At 43.3% G+C, this 9,762-nt stretch overlaps 2 long non-coding RNA genes across 4 annotated transcripts; one reads left to right on the top strand and one right to left on the bottom strand.

Moving 5' to 3' along the window:
- The first annotated feature begins 1,376 nt into the window (after window positions 1-1,376).
- On the top strand, window positions 1,377-2,519 carry LOC120969825 (uncharacterized). Its single transcript, XR_005764218.3, has 2 exons — window positions 1,377-1,911; window positions 2,039-2,519. It is a non-coding gene; the product is annotated as an uncharacterized lncRNA (long non-coding RNA).
- Window positions 2,520-5,353: 2,834 nt separating this feature from the next.
- Window positions 5,354-8,108, bottom strand: LOC141027663 (uncharacterized). Of its 3 annotated transcripts, none has more exons than XR_012189341.1 (6): window positions 8,023-8,108; window positions 7,825-7,939; window positions 7,297-7,366; window positions 7,028-7,175; window positions 6,578-6,780; window positions 5,354-5,619 (listed from the first exon to the last, which is right to left on the bottom strand). It is a non-coding gene; the product is annotated as an uncharacterized lncRNA (long non-coding RNA). The 3 variants fall into 3 exon arrangements; XR_012189340.1 differs by having other exon boundaries at window positions 7,297-7,440; XR_012189339.1 differs by lacking the exon at window positions 7,297-7,366.
- Between the last annotated feature and the right edge of the window lie 1,654 nt (window positions 8,109-9,762).

Here is a 9,762-nt window from a genome sequence, read left to right on the forward strand (position 1 = left end):
AAACAAAACCCCTGCTCCTACCAGCTGCTGACGCGTGGATGCCTTTTGGTACCGGTTGGTGTTACCAACTGGGACTAAAGGTGCTCCTGCCTAGGCGCCCCGCAGCGGTCACGTGAAGCCCCTTCTGTCCCAGTTCGTAAGCGAACCGGGACTACAGTTTTGGGCTTTAGTCCCGACCCTTTAGTCCCGGTTCTAGAACCGGGGCTAAGGGGCCTCTGAAACCGGGACAAATGGGTCGGTTTCTACCAGTGGAAGCTCCATCCTCCTTTCTCGTCCTCTCTTCCTTTTCTCATATCAGCTTTCATCCATCTCCCATACTGTTGCACCTCACCTCTCCCTAGTCCAATAGAACACGCCTTGTCCACGTGTCCAATTAGACCACACGTGTAACAAAAATCAGGGAGGTACTCATACTCTAGGGGGCACCATTTTTGCTCATCATCTTTCTTCTTTCTTTTATCCACGTCCATCACTTCTGCAGACTCCTTGTCTTATCCCGTTCAATATCCAAAGTGATTCCTCTCAACAGTGGCTTTGTAATGTCCAGTCTAACTTTCAGCCTAAGGAAACTTCCAGCCACATTATCATCATCCCCCTGTTTACCTCCATGAACTCGCCAATCTCGTCACCAATGATCCCTCCGTTTTCTTCACTCATGAAACCGAGCGGCATCTTGGTCATCCTGACCCAAATAGGGATGATAGTGAACTCATACTCTTCTAGCGTTTTAGCTGGGTCGAAATCTACCATCACAATCAGGTCCTTGCCCACCATCCATGGCCCTTCCTCCAATGCTTTCCTCTAACCCGCTGCTTGCAAGAAGGTGAAAAGAAAGGTGTTGTCCTCTAACTCCTTGCACTTGATTCCCTTGATCGGACACCACACTCTTCCGAGGGATTTGATCATACCTTCCACATATACTGGTTTCCCGGACATAACCTTACCGATCGCCTGTGGATCTTCCGTTCCCGTTCTCCTCAACCCGCCCCTTCCGATCTTGACTCCCTTCTTCTCTGGTTTTGGCAACCGCAACTTCTGCATCAAACCTTCCACTTTCTCCATTGTGTCGAGGACTTGCATCGATCTATGGTTTACTAGGTGGTTGTATTACGAATGAATGCCCTAGCAACACTCGTAAGGCCTTTGGTGGATGGGTGAGCGGTCTCGAGATCAGTCCAGCAAGGATCGCCGCTAGGGGGAGAGTTTGCTGGCGTCGGCCAGGGACGGGGTTGCCTGAGGGGACTCTAGGGTTTACCAGGAGTCACCGCAGAATCCCCTGGGAATCGCCCAAGCGCCAATCATGGAACCGTCACCCAAGGACGGACGGGTTAAGGATGATAATTAAAGCGGACTTTGATAGAGAGACACGTGAGAAATAGAGTGATAGAGAGAGATATGTGAAAATTAAAGCGGTTTTAATTTCTTTCTTTTCTGTAATTAAAGAGATACGAATGAGAATAGAGAGATAAGAGAGATATGTGAGAATTAAAGTTGTTTTAATTTTTTCCGTTTCTATGATTAAAGATCTGATCTACACAGTTATAATCTTGACCCGCAAAATCAACGGCCTCCATTTTCTATTTTTCTCTAATTAATGTGGGAATTTCTTGGGAGTGCCTATTAGTATAGGTATATATATGTGCAAAAATCTCGACATTAATGAACATATATCTGGTGCACTTGCAATCTTTTGTAGTACATTAATGAATATTTAAAGTATTTTCCAACTCTTGCTATTTATAGACTTGTCGTCCGTGTCTGCCACATTTGGAGTCCAACAATTTCCTACTGGAACCTTACACTCCACTAGAACTGAGTTTGTCAAGTAACAGATAACCAATATGAGAGGGAGCAGCCTAGTGCAGGCGACGATGATATTCTTCATTGGATGCCTTGTGCTTTGTGCACAGTGTAAGTATATATCATCATCGTCTTTAGAATCTTGTGTTAACTTCTTGCCACTAATTCTTCGGATCAGACATACATACACACACACACATCTGCGGTACTGCATACTAAGGTTAAATATACTATACAGGTGCTCTCGATAATAAGCAAACGATGGTCAACCAAGATGATCATGCGGCGAACACAAGTACCAACGCTACCATCATCAACTCAACATCTGTAGGCGAGAGCAAGAAAACCGAGAAATTTTGCAGCCTCTTTCTCATATGTTATTTCAACATTGAGATTCGTGCTGAGTGCTACTGTTGCGAGAATAAGAATGCCGACTGTTACAAGACGAAGACTGAGTGCCTGCAGAAGTGTCATTCCTACAACGGTTAATGCCCACCTTCATCGCGGTTTCTGGGATAGAATTCCATATGCTCGGAAAATTTGTCCGTCGGTAATAAAAGGCACCTTATATGGTTTGGGCAATTAGGTTCCAATTAAACATTAGATAGCCCGCATGTTTCCGTGGAGATCCAACAAGGAAAAATTTGATGAAAGAAATCCGAGTAACTAGTTGTCTTGCATATTTACAAAGTTCAAATCCTTTGGTTGTTGTGCTTTGACTCGATTGTCTATTATGCTGTTTCATTTACTTGCACATTGCCCACTTGTTCATTTAACACACATCACCCACTTGGTGATTTGGCAGTTGTGGGCAGACAGTCATATAGATTTATTTTTTTGAGATCTCGTCATATAGAATTGTAATAGCACTGACATGGAAAAAGTTAAAAACTGAAAAAAGTAAATCAAACAAACAAATGGTGCGCAAACTAAATCAAACGGCACAAGACAAGTGAGATTTAGTCAGGACTCTTTCAGATGAAGATAAGCAAATTGCAAGAAAACAACATGCAAAAACATTTTTATATCGTAGCATAACATGCAAAAAAGCACATATATAGTACAACGACAACCCACGTGTCTATATGCTATCTATATGTATATCTATCTATCTATATCTATCTATCTATCTATCTATATATCTATCTATTTATACCTACTAATAAAAGACGGAGCATTTATGCCCATCCGTCTCATATTTTGCAACAAAATACCCTACATTTTTCATTAATTAACCCGCGGTCAAGGTTTAGGTGAGGTTCGTCCGTTGTGTTTTTGCAAAGAACGAGGAAACGGTTGCGTTTTGTAAGATTCAAACTCATGATGTCGCCTCCATGCCCAAAAGCCACAGCCAACTGAGTTAGCATGCACTTGTGCTACTAAATAGGTCCATTATTTCATTAAATTGTCCAACTTTGATACTTTGCATGAGAATACGCAAATTTATATGTGATTGCAAATTGCCTAGAAATCAACAAGCCAACTCGATAACCAAGAAATAGAGGGAGAGGAGGAATTCACTCAATAAATAGTGTTAACTAGCAGGGTTTCCCGCGCATTTGTGCGGCTATATTGACCCTTTCCGATGCCAACTATATGGCCTTTCACTAAACTATATTTCGATTAAATTTACACCCTGTATATGTCATCATAGAAAAAATGAAAATCGTAATGAAACATGCAAGTGCATTAGGTTGTTCATTTTAATATAGAAGTGCATTAGGTTTTTAAATAAATTCCTTGGCATGTCAGGTTGCAACACCGATAAAAAACGATGTATGGGATTTCATGCCAATCTTGGTGTTTTTCCTCTTTGATCACTCCTCCTTTGTATCATTTAATAGGTTTTCGAGAAATTCCCTACCAAGACATAAATCTAAACATGAAATTCCGGTATGTAAAGGTCCCTTTTTCTAGTCATATCAATCAACGGACGCATTCTTAACTACCTTTTCTTGATTATTGCTGCCTACCCACTTATGTATGAAGAGATTCACATCTTCTATCGTGCTTATTTTTTCTATTGATAATATTTTACAAAATATTATCTTTGACTCCCTCCCTTTTAATTTCTGAAGACTTTGAAAGTGAAGAAATTGGTGTGACCTTGAAGACTTGGTATTCATTCGAGGAACATGAAGCGTGAAGACTTTTGTTTTCGTAGTTTCATTTTCTCTTTCTTGAGTCATAGGAAACATCGTACTGTTAAGGGGGTCGAGGAAATACTAAGGAAAAATTTCCAAGTGATGCTCAACTCAAAATCCTACACCTACCAATCCCTTCGAGTGAAGCCATTGGAAATCTCATGCAGTTCAATCAATTTCTTCAGTGACAGAGACGAAGTACTTCTGGTCTCTGAGAAATTTGTTCTGACTGAGAAGTTAGGAATTCGCCAGTGCGGATTACCTACAAGTGAGGAACATGATAGCCCTGAGGAATTAGACACTCAAAATTCCGACCGTTGCTGTGCTATGCGCCAGCTGTCCCAAAATATCTTACCCACCTAACGGTCATATCATTGAAGGGCATTTATGTCTTATCATGTAGGGCTGCTCCCTAGGCTATAAATAGCCGCCCCCTACAACCACTAGCTGGTTGGCTGCTCCGAGAGAAACTGACACTTGTCATTTGAGAGCATCCCATCCTCCGAGGACTTTGAGCGAAAATCATCAAGTGAGGAAAACCCAAACCCAAACACCTAAAAACCCAAAGTGATTGAGCATCACCGAAGAGATTGATCCTGCGTGGATCCGGCGCTTGTTACCTTTAAAGACTGTGCATCTTCCAGACGGTTAGGCGTTATGGTCTAGAGCATCCAAGAGGAAATTGTGGATCGCCGAGTGACAGAGTTTGTGAAGGTTTGGAAGTCACCTGAAGACTTACCACGAATGATTGGGCGAGGTCTGTGTGACCTTAGCTCAAGGAGAATACGGTGAGGACTGTGTGTCTGAGACTGTGTGTCCTTAGGTTTAAATACCTAGCCGCTCCAACCAGACGTACAACCACTACAAGAAATATGTCAACTTGCGACCACCACTATTGGTCACTGAAAGGTCATTGTTTTTTATTTGCGGCCTTTTTTTGACCAAAAACAGAAGGTCAAAAGCTGGCGGTCGTAAACTAAAATTAACGACATATGTAAAAGGTCGTTGGTTCTTCGACCGAAATTTTGGTCACTAGCAGCCTTCCCAAGCCACGTAAGATCCAGCGTGGCAAGCTGACGTGGATAAGATTCAACCCAGTCCGATTAGGTGTCTATATGGGCCAAGCCCATTAATTCAGCCCATTTATATTTTTTTTCTGCTCAGTTTTGGTCGACTTCATAGGCCAAGCCCAACAATTCAGCCTTCTAATTTTCTGGGCCATGGCCCTTTTGCAGACCATTTCTTTAAGCATTTTTGTTCAAGTTTTCCAGAAATAAATAATGTGTCAGTCCACTATTATTTGGGCCATAGCCTTTTTAGAGCCCATATATTATTTGGTCCAATAGAACATTTGGTCTTTTTATCCACTGATTTCCAGTTTACACATTTGGATAGCAAACACTCAATAATTCTCTTGATTAAATGATTAAATTCAGAAATCATTCAGCCAAATACGCACAACAGCACATACAAGTCCGCACGTCCAACATCAACTAAAACAAGCAAAAATAGATACACATGCACGATACACAAGCGCATACAAGTGTGCTTACAAGCAAAAACAGATACACAAGCACCAAAACATGGTGCAACATCAACTAAAACTGTGGTGCGCATCTCCATGCCTCTTGATCTTCCGTCACAGCAGCAGCAGCAGCCTAAACAACATTAGATCCTGATCCAGATCACCAAAAAGAAACATTATTAAATGTTTAGAGACAATGCCATCAACATGAGGCGGTAATCCAACTTAACACTTTGTCAACATATTTTACATATGCAAATAACTAAGATTATACTGTATAAGTTTAAGATCCAAATGCAATATGAAATTGAATTGCCAAATAGTAGCATGTTTAGACAACTTAACAACATTATTAATACTACTTCAGATTTGGGCTAGTAGAAGGCCAGGCAGAATTCGTGAGAAATTTATTGAATTCATTCAATAGAGGATAGCACAAACAAAAAACACACTGTCAAAATGAATCATGACTGGAATTGTAGATGTTCTGTCGGTTATACTATATTAAACTGAGCCAATTATTGTAGGTGAAAGTAATGCTCCTAGTATATCATCATCATTAACTTCAAACAATTCTGAATGTAATCAGAGGAAGCACAGCCCGATCATGTGCAATCAACTCATAATAAAAGGGTACAGATGATTATTAGTGTTACTATTAACTTGATGGTAGCATCTTATATACAAAAACATGTATTCCAAAAAAACAATCAATAGGGCCGCTGGAAGGGGAGCCCCGGCTCTAGCAAAAGGTCTTAATGCTTTAGAGAAAAACAGATGTAGACAAATAGGATTTAGTCAATAGAACCCCAGAAACCCATAAAATCACTTCACATCCTGATTCAGCGTTTTGTGTTGAAATATTGGCCATCACAAGTAATTTTGTGCAAGTCTCAAAACAAGGCAATAATGATATAATTACTGAAGCCGCTGATATGGTTAGATTATTTGCAAGTGACTTCAAACAGAACATATGGCATGCCTTAGTCATGCCCTAAGGCTAAACAGAACATATTTAAGCACCTCCATGAATACAGCCAAGTCTCTTAACATGCTTCTACTACAGAAATCATAACAACAGCAGGGTCAAGTTGAGTTAGCTGCAGACCTAGTTGAGTTGTCCCCTTCGCTTGGAGAGGACGACGATCTCGTCGTTGCCCACGTCCCCCGCCAGCGGCCGACTGCTTCTCCACGGTCTGGAGGGTCAGGCAGAAATCATACTGCCATAGTGTGCCCCTGGTTAACCCGAATCAGCAGCTCTCCATCCTACTCCAACAGACTGAACCTCTGCTTGCTATCTCACCTGACCGCCTACACGCAAGAAGGCAAAAAAAAAACATTTACTCAAAGCATCTTACAATTCACAACAAATTCGAGATTGACCCAATTAATAATACAGCATATAGAGATTTCATAATCAAAGTTCATGCTGCTAGGCTGCTAGCTATCAAGATGAAAACAACATGTAGCAGATACAAGCATACCAGGAAAGGTGGGCTAGGTGTTTAGTAAGATCGTCTACTGTTCAGCAGGAAGATGGGTCATGACCAAATATTACCTCCCTGATTTCATCCACCGTGTGGGACTTGAGGGGAACCTTGGCAAAGGTCTGCAGGTTGAGGCCGAGCAGGTCGAGGACCCGCACGTAGTCGTCGCTCTTCATGCCCAGGCTCAGCTCCGACGCCATGTGCCGCAAGACCATCGCCCTGAGAAGAGAAGCACAGACAGAAGGCAGCCGTGAGTGGGTGCCAAGGGAAAAAACATAAGCCACAACCGAGAATTGCAAGATTTAGTATAAAGGAAATAGGATTTCATAGATCACCTAACATGGGTTGCATTGAAATCCAAATGAGTCAACAAAAATTGACTCCCATCAACGGCGGGTATGCGGTAGCAGCTGTTGTCATGGCAACCAGAAACTCAGAAATGATATTGGCGGCAAACCCATTACATGTACCAGACGCCACCCACCTATCAAAATTGATAAACACTTAAGTTGTGTCCGATCCTATTGCAGGGCTGGGAAATGACAATGCCACAACCCTTTGCATGTACCAGACCCCATAAACCTGTCCAAATTGCTATATGCACGACCCGTTACAGTCCACAGTTACAGGATATGATATGCTCAGAAATGAACAAATGCCAAAACCCTTTTACTTGTACCAGACCCCAACCACATGTAGCTAGCAAATTAATCACTTCACGCGTCTGATCCTCTCAGATGCTAGACTTGAAGAACATCAACAAGGCCAACTAAAATCGGACCCTCCCAATCATGGATTTGGCTCCCAGGTAAGTAATAAATCACGCATCTGATCAGGTAAAGAGGAATCAAGAATAGGAGAAGGTTACCAATCCCAGCTCTCGGAGGTGTTCTCCACCAGGTTGGGTTGGGTTGTGCGCAGACGTCGTAGATGATCGGCTTCTCGAACCACCAGATGACGATTTGGGTCCCCTCGGTGTACACCTGCATGGAGCAAACGCCCAAGGGCGACCAGAAATCAACCGCAGACCAAACGCGCAGAGAACAACAGGGAGCAAGGGACCAACCGCGGACCAAGCCGCCGTGGCCGCAGATCCTGGGTGGTCGCTCGCGGATCCGTCGGCGTCGAAGATGGAAGGCTGGTCTTGGTGTTTGTCGTGGAATTGTCACGGCAGATGTCCTTAGCGTGAGGACTTAGTCGTGAGGCCAGCACATCTATGTAGTAGCTTGAGAGGGGTTGATTGGGATGAGAAACGCAGGGCGGATCAACGCACAAGACAAGGGTTTAGACAGCTTCGGGCCCCGGGAAATATCATCCGGTAATAGCCCTACATGCTGTTTGTGGCTAGGTCTCATTATACTCATAAGAGAATCGCCGGTAAGCCGGCTCTTTGTGTCTAACCCTAGATATTGTTTCTTGTTGCTTGTCCCTCTTTGGGGTGCCCTGCCCCTCCTTATATAAGTTAGAGGGGCGGGTTACATGTGGAGTCCTAGTAGGACTAGGACTAGTCTATCTTCTCTTACAAGTTAATTACAAGTCCGGGTCTTGCTTCCTCGTAAAGGAAGTATTCGTCATCCCTTTCTTCTTAAGCCGGCCCATCATAAACGTGAGCCGGCCTTCTGGGCCTTGGGCCTTGTTGTCCATCTGACCCGCCCGCCGGGTTACTAATGAGTCGCCAAGATCGGGCAGGTTATCTGTGAATCGCCAAGCTCCGGGCAGGTCACCAGTGAGTCGCCAATTCCGGCCGGGTCATACCGCGGGGTATATCCCCGACAGTGTTGGCTGATGAAGACGTCGGGGTCCTTCTTCTCCTCCAACTCCGTCCGTCAGGTACCCATCCCATCAGCGCCGCTCCGCTCCGACCGCGAACCCTAACCCTAACAGAGAAGGATGAGGGAGTTTGTGTGCGGCCAGACACGGAGATGGAGGCGGACGACGTAGGTAGGGAAGGAAGGAAGGGGAGGGGAGGTTGGCGCACGGCGGCGACAGGCGAGGTCGGTGGTGGCGGCGGGGAGGGGATGGGAAGGGGAGGAAGCGACGAGTGGTTGGGCAGGGTTCGCGAGGACGAGGAGTGGGTGCAGTGGGTTTTTTTCTCCTTTCTTCAGATGGATGGATGGATGGACGTGGGATTGCTAGCAATGGATGGTAGGATGTCTGCCATGTCATCGATCCGTGTCATACATGGTTCCACCAATCAAAATCCAGCTTATGTAATTGTGTTTCTTTCTTTTGTCTCCTTTATATTTTTTAACCTCTTATTTGGGGTAAACACTCAACATATTAGCCTCATGTTGTATGTTTAAATGACCCAATATTGTGCACATATGTGTATCTTAGGATTTCAAACAATGATGATTTTGTGGTCTTCATTTGCATTGCACACAAAACAAATTCATTTTTCGAGTGCCCCAAATGACTTTTTTTGTGAAGAACCTACCAAATAATTGTTGCACAATTGGACCAACTCATTTTTCTAAAATACTAGGACATATTTAATTCACAATTGACCAAATGGTTGGGTATAAAAAGTTTTGATCCACCTCTGGTGAAAAAGACAAATTTCCGCTGATTCAGCTGGAAGCGGGTCAAATTTGAACTGCGGCTGCCTCATAGTTTGCTATTTATTTTTCTCAAAAATCATTTCTAGGTACAAAAGTATCTATTTAATCAGAGAAACACCAAAAAAATTCCAAGATTCAACCACTAGCTAGGAACGGTCATTCCCGCCGTTTTGACCGCATTTTGAAACGGGCATAAAAATTTCAAAACAAATCAAAAAAAATTGTAAAACCTTCGCATTGTGCCA

The sequence above is a fragment of the Aegilops tauschii genome, chromosome 7 (genome assembly GCF_002575655.3).
Source record: "Aegilops tauschii subsp. strangulata cultivar AL8/78 chromosome 7, Aet v6.0, whole genome shotgun sequence".
In the NCBI taxonomy this organism is placed as follows: Eukaryota; Viridiplantae; Streptophyta; class Magnoliopsida; order Poales; family Poaceae; genus Aegilops; species Aegilops tauschii.